The sequence below is a fragment of the Oncorhynchus kisutch genome, linkage group LG6, assembly GCF_002021735.2.
Source record: "Oncorhynchus kisutch isolate 150728-3 linkage group LG6, Okis_V2, whole genome shotgun sequence".
Lineage (NCBI taxonomy): Eukaryota > Metazoa > Chordata > Actinopteri > Salmoniformes > Salmonidae > Oncorhynchus > Oncorhynchus kisutch.
This window is the reverse complement of record NC_034179.2, coordinates 14194752-14207141: the sequence shown is the minus strand read 5'-3', so window position 1 is coordinate 14207141 and position 12390 is coordinate 14194752.

The window sequence follows — 12390 nt, the reverse complement described above, 5'->3', positions numbered from 1 at the left end:
TCATCCATCATAGCACTTAGCTAATGACACTTTGTAATGATGAAAGCTTAGTAAGACTATTCGATTTGATTTGATGTCCTTATTGTACTTATGGCCTTTAATCAACTTTAACATTGAAGTCAAATAATGCAAATGCCATCCAATCTTTCACCAGAATACTTTACCTTGTAATCAGAGACATTTAGTAAATGCTGCTTGGACTTAGAGGTCCCTGCACAGCAATTTGTGTGCACAGATGTTTAAAGGCAGACTGCCATGCAATCTCTGAACAATGAAGTCATCGATTTGATGTCTCTGTTAATCTTTGCGTTGGAAAAACCATTAGGTGTTTCATTAAGTATATAGGGTGGTGTTTCTGGTTTTGGGCTGTGAGGTACGAGACAGAGGTGCCGTATAAATAATATGTTTTACTAAATGACTGACTGACTTCAACAGACAAAGAGCTTTTACAATGACAAGTTCACGACCTCCATCAAATGCAGGTCAGCTGAGTCCAAAAACTGTGTTGCTGAAATGCATTGTTGTGAATGTAAAGCAGTGTGTTGCTGAGCTACACAGATGTAATTACATAATCATTACCTGCAGAAACCATTATGCTGTCACCTTGGCATCAGTTATTTATGGGAAGATCATCTGTGAAAGCAACAAATGTGTCTAAATATGCAATGGGATAGGGCTGTTTGTAAGTATGTGTGGGTCTGTCCGGGTCTGTGAGGGTTTGTGTGGGTCTTTGTGGTTCTGTCCCGGTCTGTGGGAGTTTGTCCAGGTCTGTGTGTGTCTGTCCCGGTCTCTGTGGGTCTGTGTTGGTCTGTCCAGGTCTGTGTGGGTCTATGTGGGACTGTGTGGGTCTATGTGGGTCTGTCCGGGTCTGTGTGGGTCTGTTTGGGTGTATAGAGACCCACACAGACCCACACAGACCCACACAGACCCAGATAGTCATGTATAGTCTTGTATAGTCATGTATAGTCATGTATAGTCATGTATGATCTTGTATACTCATGTATAGTCATGTGTAGTCATTTACAGTCTTGTATAGTCATGTATAGTCATGTATAGTCATGTATGATCTTGTATAGTCATGTATAGGCATGTGTAGTCATTTACAGTCTTGTATAGTCTCGTATGATCATGTGTAGTCATTTACAGTCTTGTATAGTCTTGTATGATCATGTGTAGTCATTTGTAGTCATTTATAGTCCTGTGTAGTCATATATAGTCATGTATAGGCATGTATACTCTTGTATAGTCATTTAAAGTCATGCATGGTCTTGTATAGTCTTGTATAGTCATGTATGGTCTTGTATAGTCTTGTATAGTCATGTATGGTCTTGTATAGTCTTGTATGATCATGTGTAGTCATTTATAGTCATGTGTAGTCATGTATGGTCTTGCATAGTCTTGTATAGTCATATATACTCTTGTATAGTCATTTAAAGTCATGCATGGTCTTGTATAGTCATGTATAGTCATGTATAGTCATTTATAGTCATGTGTAGTCATGTATGGTCTTGTATAGTCATGTGTAGTCATTTATAGTCATGTGTAGTCATGTATGGTCTTGTATAGTCTTGTATAGTCATGTGTAGTCATTTATAGTCATGTATGGTCTTGCATAGTCTTGTATAGTCATGTGTAGTCATGTGTAGTCATTTATAGTCTTGTATAGTCATATATACTCTTGTATAGTCATTTAAAGTCATGCATGGTCTTGTATAGTCATGTATAGTCATGTATAGTCATTTATAGTCATGTGTAGTCATGTATAGTCTTGTATAGTCATGTATGGTCTTGTAGAGTTATGTATGTGTGTGCTGCTTCAAAAGCTCTCCATCAACACAGTGGAGTGGTCACAGTCAGACATTGAAGCCTTCTTGGGAGGTGATTGTCTCTCTGGACACTAATCATTGTCACAATGAACAATTATTGGAAATATGTGTGTGTCTGCTTGTCTCTTTCCTCTACTGTCTACCATCCTCAACCAGCCAAGCCACACGGGCTGAGGAGACCAGGGTGTGTATGGGACTTTCCCAGCGACAAACCATCTAAGCTCCCTGACACACATCAGAAGAAGGGACTGACTGATGAGGGTGGGCGCCACACTATGTGCCCAGCCCAAAGTTTCTCCTTCCTTCCTTAATAACGGCCACTTTCAGAGATCTGTTAAACCCTACTATTGGCATGGCGTGAGCTGAGGCAGACTGAGAGGACTGTGAGGCAGCCAGACATAGTACAGGAGAGATTCCGTCCCACTCTCATTCATAAGTTTATGATAAACAGACGTCTATGACAGATGTCTATGACAGATGTTAATTCGTCTGTCTGTCTGTCATAGGCATCTATCTATCATAAACTCATGGACGAGAGACAGACAGACAGATGTGTTTCAGAAGACGCTATAAACAGGTACGCACTGCCTTTGTGTGCAGTTGTGTGTGACACACCTGTTCTAAGGAGATGTGTCTGTCTGGGCGGTGCACCACTACATGAGCCTCTGGAAGCCTTATTGATGAGCCAGATTAAGGCCTGTATAATGACTGTGTAATAATGACTGTGTAGTAATGTTTGGCAATGACTGTTATTATTATTATGGTGGTGATGAACAACACCTCCCCCTGTCTCTCTGTCTGGGTTCTGCCTACAGTAGAGTTTCTCCGGAGGTCAGATAAGGTCTTGGAAGTCTGAGGCTATTGTTGTTTCTTAAGAGGCTCCAGTCAACAAATTAGACTATAGTTTATTCAATATGTCATTCATCTTCAATCCCTTGTCCCGATATGAAAGGTAAATAATTACTACAACCTGACCCAGCTTGTCAAAGCTGTGATGCTGATCAGACATTTCTTTTCTACAACTCAACAGACATAGAGAAACAGGTCTCGGCATGCTCCTCCACATCATTATATTTTGGGTCCTCGTAATCTGCTGGACCACTAAGGATGGGGAAAATACCTGAAGTGTGACCTCAGACACAATACCTTATGATCTGTGTTTTACCTGAATGAGATGTAACCAGACTGTTCTCATGAATCATACACTTCTGCCTGCCTGTCTGCCTGCCTGCCTGCCTGTCTGTCTGCCTGCCTGTCTGTCTGTCTGCCTATTTGTCCGCATAGGGAGTTCTGACGATCAGGAACCTATTGCTTAGGATTAGCTATGCCAATAGCTATGCCTAATACAGATATGTGAAAACATCCCCAAAGTATTAGAAAACAAAAACAAATCACATAATGGTCTTGTAATTCAGACCGGCTTGGCAATACTGTACTTGAGAATGTTTTTATCTGGAAATACTTCTACTCATTAAGGTGTCATCATCATCATCATCACTTTGTAAATACAATATAGCAAGTAAAAAAATGTAATAAAAAAACACTGGCATGTTAGATTTGCAGTGGAATGTGGAGGCTATATACAGAGGGTTCCGGAACAGAGTCAATGTGGATGTCACGTTTCTTCAAAATTGAACCCAGAAGCAGACCAGGACAAGGAGAGTAGGAAGAAGGTGAGTATTTATTTACAAGTGAATGTGAATGGGTAGATATATCCAGGTGGCGTAGCGGGCAGCGGTGGTGAGTTGATGGGAGTAAATAGGTAGATCCAATGGGGAAGCGGAATCCTCCGACGACCAGGCGGGAATGGGGTAAATGATCCGGGTGAGTAACTGAAGACAGAACAAACGGAGGTAAGTTTAAGGCAAGCAAGACGTACAAAACAACAAAACAAATTCTATCCAACTTGAGGCTGATACTATGGCACAACATACTGTTCATGGCTAACGATCCGGCAGGGAATGGTTGTCAGGTCCGGGCTTATGAAGAGGAGAGATGATGATCAGGACCAGGTGTGCAGATAGCTGATGGGATACAGGTGCGGGTAATCAGAACTCCCAACTGGCGACATTGCCCGGCAACCAGACAGGGTGCGTTCCAGGACGCCGGAAAAAACACTCCAGGACAGAACACTGGCAAATATCAGACTCAGGAAACGGGATTCGTGACAGTACCCCCCCTCCGACGAACGCCACCGGGCGGACTACCCGGAGCGCCAGGGTGGAGGCGGTAAAAGTCACGAAGCAGGTCATCGTCAAGGATCTGACGCCGAGGAATCCAACTCCTCTCCTCAGGACCATATCCTTCCCAATCCACTAAATACTGGAACCCTCGACCCCGCCGTCTGGAGTCCATGATGCGGCGCACCGTGTAGACAGGACCACCTCCGATCATCCGAGGAGGAGGAGGACGAGGAGGAGGGGGCAACAGAGGACTGAGGAGAACCGGCTTGAGGCAGGAGACATGAAAGGTGGGATGTACTCTTAGTGTAGCAGGCAACTTGAGTCGGACCACAACAGGATTAATGATCTTCTCCACTACAAACGGACCAATGAACTTCGGTGACAGTTTCCTCGACTCAGTCCGTAGAGGAAGATCCCGTGTAGCCAACCAAACCTTATCTCCAATGGTATAAGCGGGGGCAGGAATACGGCGACGATTCGCCTGGATCTGATACCGGTCAGAAACTTTAAGGAGGGCCTTCCTGGCCCGATGCCATGTGCGGTGGCAACGACGAATGTGGGTCTGGACAGAAGGAACCGAGAGATCCCGCTCCTGAGAAGGAAACAAGGGAGGTTGGTAACCGTACAGGCACTGGAAGGGAGACATCCAGTGGCAGATGAAGGGAGAGTATTATGAGCATACTCGACCCAGGGTAATTGAGAGGACCAAGAGGTGGGATCAGAGGAAACAAGACAGCGCAGCGTGGACTCCATCTTCTGGTTGGCTCTCTCCGCCTGACCATTAGATTGGGGGTGAAATCCAGATGTGAGACTGACTGTAGCTCCAATGGCCAAACAGAAGGACTTCCAGACAGCAGAGGTAAACTGAGGACCACGGTCAGAAACAATGTCACAGGGCAACCCGTGGACCCTGAACACCTCCCTAACCAGGATCTCGGACGTCTCAGTGGCAGAAGGCAGCTTGGAGAGGGGAACAAAGTGGGCAAACTTGCTGAATCTATCCACAATGGTCAGAATAACCGTGTTACCAACAGAAGAGGGCAACCCCGTGACAAAATCCAGGGCCAGATGCGACCAAGGTCGCCGGGGAATAGGTAAGGGGTGAAGAAGCCCAGAGCTGGCCCGATTGGTACTCTTATTCTGCGCACAAACAGGACAAGCGGCAACAAACCTCCGGGTATCTTCTCCCATGGCAGGCCACCAAAATCGTCTGCGCAGTAACGCCATAGTCCGAGCAACACCAGGGTGACAAGCTATCTTGCTGGCGTGGGACCACTGAAGGACAGCAGAACGAACCGACTCAGGCACGAACAACCGGCCGGGTGGACCGTTATCGGGCCCGGGCTGTGTCCGAAGAGCCGCCATCACCTCCTCTTCAATCCTCCATGTAACGGCTCCCACGACAACGTTCTGGGGAAGAATCGTCTCAGTTTGGCCCCACTCTCCTCCGTCTTGGAGAACATCCGGGACAGGGCGTCCGCCTTCCCGTTCTTCGACCCAGGTCGGAACGTCAGGGAAAAATTGAAGCGTCCAAAAAACAAAGCCCACCGGGCCTGACGGGAGTTGAGACGTTTAGCCGATTGCACGTAAGCCAGATTCTTGTGGTCAGTCCAGACCACAAACGGTTGCTCCGCTCCCTCCAACCAGTGGCGCCACTCCTCCAAGGCGAGCTTCACAGCGAGAAGCTCCCGGTTACCCACATCGTAGTTTCTTTCAGCTGGAGAAAGACGACAAGAGTAGAAGGCGCAGGGATGGAGTTTTCCGTCAGTGGAGCTACGCTGGGACAGGATGGCGCCCACCCCCACATCAGACGCATCCACCTCCACAACGAACTGACGGGAAGTGTCAGGTTGAGAGAGAATCGGGGCGTTGGTGAATCGGCTCTTCAAATCTCGAAATGCTCGGTCTGCCTCAGGAGACCAACAGAACTTTCTGGTGCAAGACGTCAGTACAGTTAAAGGGGAGGCCACCCGGCTGTAATCACGGATAAACCTCCGATAAAAATTCGCAAACCCCAGGAATCTCTGGAGCTGCAATCTCGTACCGGGCTGGACCCAATCCCGAACCGCCCGAACCTTCTCTTGGTCCATCTTGATCTCTCCCCTGGAGATGATGTACCCGAGGAAGGACGTCGTGTGGGCGTGAAAATCGCACTTCTCAGCCTTCACGAACAGACGGTTCTCCAATAACCGCTGCAGGACCTGCTTGACATGCTGAACGTGGCTAGAAAGCTCCTTCGAGAAGATGAGGATATCATCCAGGTAAACGAACACAAAAATACCAATCATATCTCTCAGAACGTCATTCACCATACTTTGGAACACAGCAGGAGCGTTGGTCAGTCCAAACGGCATCACCTGGTACTCGAAATGTCCCATCGGAGTATTGAACCCAGTCAACCACTCGTCCCCCTCCTTGATCCGAACCTAATGATAAGCATTACGTAAATCAAGCTTCGTAAAAACCGTAGCACCCTGTAAAGAATCGAAAGCCGAGGTCATCAAGGGCAGGGGATACTTGTTCTTGACCGTAATATCATTCAAACCCCGATAATCAATACACGGTCGAAGAGAGCCGTCCTTCTTGCTCACAAAAAAAAATCCTGCTCCCAGAGGTGATGACGAAGGCCGAATGAGACTTGCAGCTAGAGACTCCTTGATGTAGGTCTCCAAGGCCTCACGTTCAGGTCGAGAGATACTGTATAACCGTCCCTTGGGAAAGGCGGCTCCAGGAAACAGATTAATCGCACAGTCATAAGGTCGGTGGGGAGGAAGGGACTGAGCCTTCTGTTTACTGAATACTTCACCCAACTCGTGATATGTTTCTGGAACCAGGGACAAATCAGGAGGAGCAGAGGCACTGACCTGACTGGAAACGGCAGGAGAACAGGCAGTCCTAAGACAGTTAGCATGACAATCAATGCTCCAACTAGTTATCTTCCCCGTCACCCAATCAAACGAGGGATTGTGTTCCTTCAGCCAGGGGTCACCAAGAACCAGAGGAACATGGGGCGAGGACAGAATGAAGAAGGAGATAAATTCTGAATGATTCCCCGGCAACATCTTAACCGGTTCAGTCCTCATAGTGATCCGTGCCAGACTACTGCCGTTCAGAGTGGTTGCTTCAATGGCTTCCGGCAATTGCTCCTTGGAAAGCCCCAGCTGTTCCACCAAGTCGGCATCAATAAAGCTGCCATCGGCACCTGAATCGATAAAAGCGTTCATCTCTAAGCTCTGATCCTTATTCATAAGGGTCGCAGGAAAACGGGGTCTGACAGGATTCTTGAGCGGTTGAAACTGGCTCGCTAAAATTCCTCCCAAAACTAGCGAGCCGGGCAGTTTAACGAGCGCTGTGGACAAGCGGAGATGTAATGTCCTGAGCTACCACAGAAGAGACAGCTGTTGGTCTCACGTCTACGTTGGCGCTCCTCCTTAGTTAGCCTGTGTCTCCCCACTTGCATTGGTTCAGGATCTGGTGGCAAGACCCCTCCACTAATCCCGTGTGGGGAATAACGATCAATACGTTCTGGTTCACTTCCTGAACCGAATGGTAACCGAGTTGCTGATTGATTGGATGGGCCCCACTGCTTCTGCCTCCTTCTCTCTCGGACTCTATTATCTACCCGAATAGATAAAGTGACCAAGCTGTCTAGGTCACTAGGCTCTGGATAAGAGATCAGCTCGTCCTTGAGTTGCTCCGACAACCCCTGGTAAAAAACCGCTTGTAGTGATTCCTCATTCCAACCACTCTCCACAGCCAATGTCCTGAATTCTATCACAAAGTCTGCCACACTGCGAGCTCCTTGGCAAAGAGAGAACAAACGTTTAGCTGCGTCCTTACCTCGGACTGGATGGTCAAAAAGCTTTCTTATCTCTGCCGTGAAACCCTGGTATGACGTCATGCATGTGTCTCGTCGTTCCCAAACAGCTGAAGCCCATTCCAGAGCTCTACCACGCAGCAGCTCAATAACAAAAGCTATCCTAGCCTTATCTGTGGCGTAAGAGTAGGACTGCAGATCAAAAACTAACCCACACTGTAAAAGAAATGAACGGCATCCTCCCAGATCTCCCTCGTACTTCTCCGGTGTCGGAACCTTGGGCTCACGGAAGGAACCTGCTCCCGAATCGGCAGGTGATATGGGTGAAACAGGTGGTGGATGATCCGCCGGCAACCTGAGCTGATCCTGGATACTCGTTAATCGATCCGATAAGTTCCGGATTGAACCTGCTATCTCGTGTAGCGCCGTGTTGTGTTGTCCCAACATCTTCTCCTGCTGGGTAATGGCATGGCAAACGGAGTCCAGGTCCGCTGGGTTCATCCTTGGCCGGATCGTTCTGTCACGTTTCTTCAAAATTTAACCCAGAAGCAGACCAGGACAAGGAGAGTAGGAAGAAGGTGAGTATTTATTTACAAGTGAATGTGAATGGGTAGATATATCCAGGTGGCGTAGCGGGCAGCGGTGGTGAGTTGATGGGAGTAAATAGGTGGATCCAATGGGGAAGCGGAATCCTCCGACGACCAGGCGGGAATGGGGTAAATGATCCGGGTGAGTAACTGAAGACAGAACAAACGGAGGTAAGTTTAAGGCAAGCAAGACGTACAAAACAACAAAACAAATTCTATCCAACTTGAGGCTGATACTATGGCACAACAAACTGTTCATGGATAACGATCCGGCAGGGAATGGTTGTCAGGTCCGGGCTTATGAAGAGGAGAGATGATGATCAGGACCAGGTGTGCAGATAGCTGATGGGATACAGGTGCGGGTAATCAGAACTCCCAACTGGCGACATTGGCCGGCAACCAGACAGGGTGCGTTCCAGGACGCCGGAAAAAACACTCCAGGACAGAACACTGGCAAATATCAGACTCAGGAAACGGGATTCGTGACAGTGGAGGCTATATACAGAGGGTTCCGGTACAGAGTCAATGTGGAGGCTATATACAGGGGGTTCCGGAACAGAGTCAATGTGGAGGCTATATACAGAGGGTTCCGGAACAGAGTCAATGTGGAGGCTATATACAGAGGGTTCCGGAACAGAGTCAATGTGGAGGCTATATACAGAGGGTTCCGGAACAGAGTCAATGTGGAGGCTATATACAGGGGGTTCCGGAACAGAGTCAATGTGGAGGCTATATACAGGGGGTTCCGGAACAGAGTCAATGTGGAGGCTATATACAGAGGGTTCCGGAACAGAGTCAATGTGGAGGCTATATACAGAGGGTTCCGGAACAGAGTCAATGTGGAGGCTATATACAGAGGGTTCCGGTACAGAGTCAATGTGGAGGCTATATACAGGGGGTTCCGGAACAGAGTCAATGTGGAGGCTATATACAGAGGGTTCCGGAACAGAGTCAATGTGGAGGCTATATACAGAGGGTTCCGGAACAGAGTCAATGTGGAGGCTATATACAGAGGGTTCCGGAACAGAGTCAATGTGGAGGCTATATACAGGGGGTTCCGGAACAGAGTCAATGTGGAGGCTATATACAGGGGGTTCCGGAACAGAGTCAATGTGGAGGCTATATACAGAGGGTTCCGGAACAGAGTCAATGTGGAGGCTATATACAGAGGGTTCCGGAACAGAGTCAATGTGGAGGCTATATACAGAGGGTTCCGGTACAGAGTCAATGTGGAGGCTATATACAGGGGGTTCCGGTACAGAGTCAATGTGGAGGTTATATACAGGGGGTTCCGGTACAGAGTCAATGAGGAGGCTATATACAGGGGGTTCCGGTACAGAGTCAATGTGGAGGCTATATACAGGGGGTTCCGGTACAGAGTCAATGTGGAGGCTATATACAGGGGGTTCCGGTACAGAGTCAATGAGGAGGCTATATACAGGGGGTTCCGGTACAGAGTCAATGTGGAGGCTATATACAGGGGGTTCCGGTACAGAGTCAATGTGGAGGCTATATACAGGGGGTTCCGGTACAGAGTCAATGAGGAGGCTATATACAGGGGGTTCCGGAACAGAGTCAATGTGGAGGCTATATACAGGGGGTTCCGGAACAGAGTCAATGTGGAGGCTATATACAGGGGGTTCCGGAACAGAGTCAATGTGGAGGCTATATACAGGGGGTTCCGGAACAGAGTCAATGTGGAGGCTATATACAGGGGATTCCGGTACAGAGTCAATGTGGAGGCTATATACAGGGGGTTCCGGTACAGAGTCAATGTGGAGGCTATATACAGGGGGTTCCGGAACAGAGTCAATGTGGAGGCTATATACAGGGGGTTCCGGAACAGAGTCAATGTGGAGGCTATATACAGGGGGTTCCGGTATAGAGTCAATGTGGAGGCTATATACAGGGGGTTCCGGAACAGAGTCAATGTGGAGGCTATATACAGGGGGTTCCGGAACAGAGTCAATGAGCGGGGGCACCGGTCAGTAGAGGTATTTGAGGAAATATGTACATGTAGATAGAGGTAAAGTGACTATGCATGGATAATAAACAGAGAGTAGCAGCAGTGTAAAAATGGGGAGTGGGGACAATGCAAATAGTCCTGGTAGCCATTTGATTAACTGTTTGTCTTATGGGTTGGGGGTAGAAGCTGTTAAGAAGCCTTTTTGAACCTGCACTTAGAGAGATACAGTAGAGATATATCTATTCTACAGCCTAGTTGTCACGTTCTGACCTTTATTTCCTTTGTTTTGTATTTATTTAGTATGGTCAGGGTGTGAGTTGGGTGGGCAGTCTATGTTTGTTTTTCTAGGTTTTGGGTATTTCTATGTTTCGGCCTAGTATGGTTCTCAATCAGAGGCAGGTGTCATTAGTTGTCTCTGATTGAGAATCATACTTAGGTAGCCTGGGTTTCACTGTGTGTTTGTGGGTGATTGTTCCTGTCTCTGTGTTTGCACCAGATAGGACTATTTAGGTTTTCGCACATTTGTTGTTTTGTTAGTTATTTCATGTCTAGTTCCTTTATTAAAGAACATGAATAACCACCACGCTGCATTTTGGTCCGCTTCTCCTTACACTAAACCCTTACACTAGTCTGAATTGCCAGATTGAGGACATGTATGTTTTTTCACAAAAGTAGTGTAGTTCTATTCACAAATGTAAATTGTCTTCATCGGGCTTCCTTAAGCTGAGAACATTGTGTAGAGATTGCTTTGAAATCTGTGAAAGTTTGTATGGTAAATCTACAGTCTAGTCTGAATACTCAGAGGAAAATGCATGTTTTTAAATGAGACAAATAATCAATATTCACAAAAAAAGTGTAGCATTCACAACTTTAAAATGCCTGTAATCCCAGAGGCAAGATAGTTACCGTAGCATCATCAGACTAGGCCAGTTACAGGCTTTTCTCCTTCAAGCCATTATCTCCTTGAGGAATATACTATCTGTTATTGTAAGAGAAACAATCAAACGTCTGTGGTTGTTGTCAGAACAACAAAGGCATTTAAGACTAAAAGAGAGCTGTGTTTTGATGTTCAACCACAGCCATGATTAGCCTACATGGACAGCTGTGCTCCCGATCCCATATCCATCTGCTTGACCAACTATCAATTCAAATCAAATCAAATTGTATTTGTCACATGCGCCGAATACAACCGGTAGAACTTACCGTGAAATGCTGAATACAAGCCCTAACCAACAGGTGTAGACCTTACTGTGAAATGCTTACTTACAAGCCCTTAACCAACAGGTGTAGACCTTACTGTGAAATGCTGACTTACAAGCCCTTAACCAACAGGTGTAGACCTTACAGTGAAATGCTTACTTACAAGCCCTTAACCAACAGGTGTAGACCTTACTGTGAAATGCTGACTTACAAGCCCTTAACCAACAGGTGTAGACCTTACTGTGAAATGCTTACTTACAAGCCCTTAACCAACAGGTGTAGACCTTACTGTGAAATGCTTACTTACAAGCCAGTTTAACCAACAGGTGTAGACCTTACTGTGAAATGCTTACTTACAAGCCAGTTTAACCAACAGGTGTAGACCTTACTGTGAAATGCTTACTTACAAGCCAGTTTAACCAACAGGTGTAGACCTTACTGTGAAATGCTTACTTACAAGCCCTTAACCAACAGGTGTAGACCTTACTGTGAAATGCTGACTTACAAGCCCTTAACCAACAGGTGTAGACCTTACAGTGAAATGCTTACTTACAAGCCCTTAACCAACAGGTGTAGACCTTACTGTGAAATGCTGACTTACAAGCCCTTAACCAACAGGTGTAGACCTTACTGTGAAATGCTTACTTACAAGCCCTTAACCAACAGGTGTAGACCTTACTGTGAAATGCTTACTTACAAGCCCTTAACCAACAGGTGTAGACCTTACTGTGAAATGCTTACTTACAAGCCAGTTTAACCAACAGGTGTAGACCTTACTGTGAAATGCTTACTTACAAGCCAGTTTAACCAA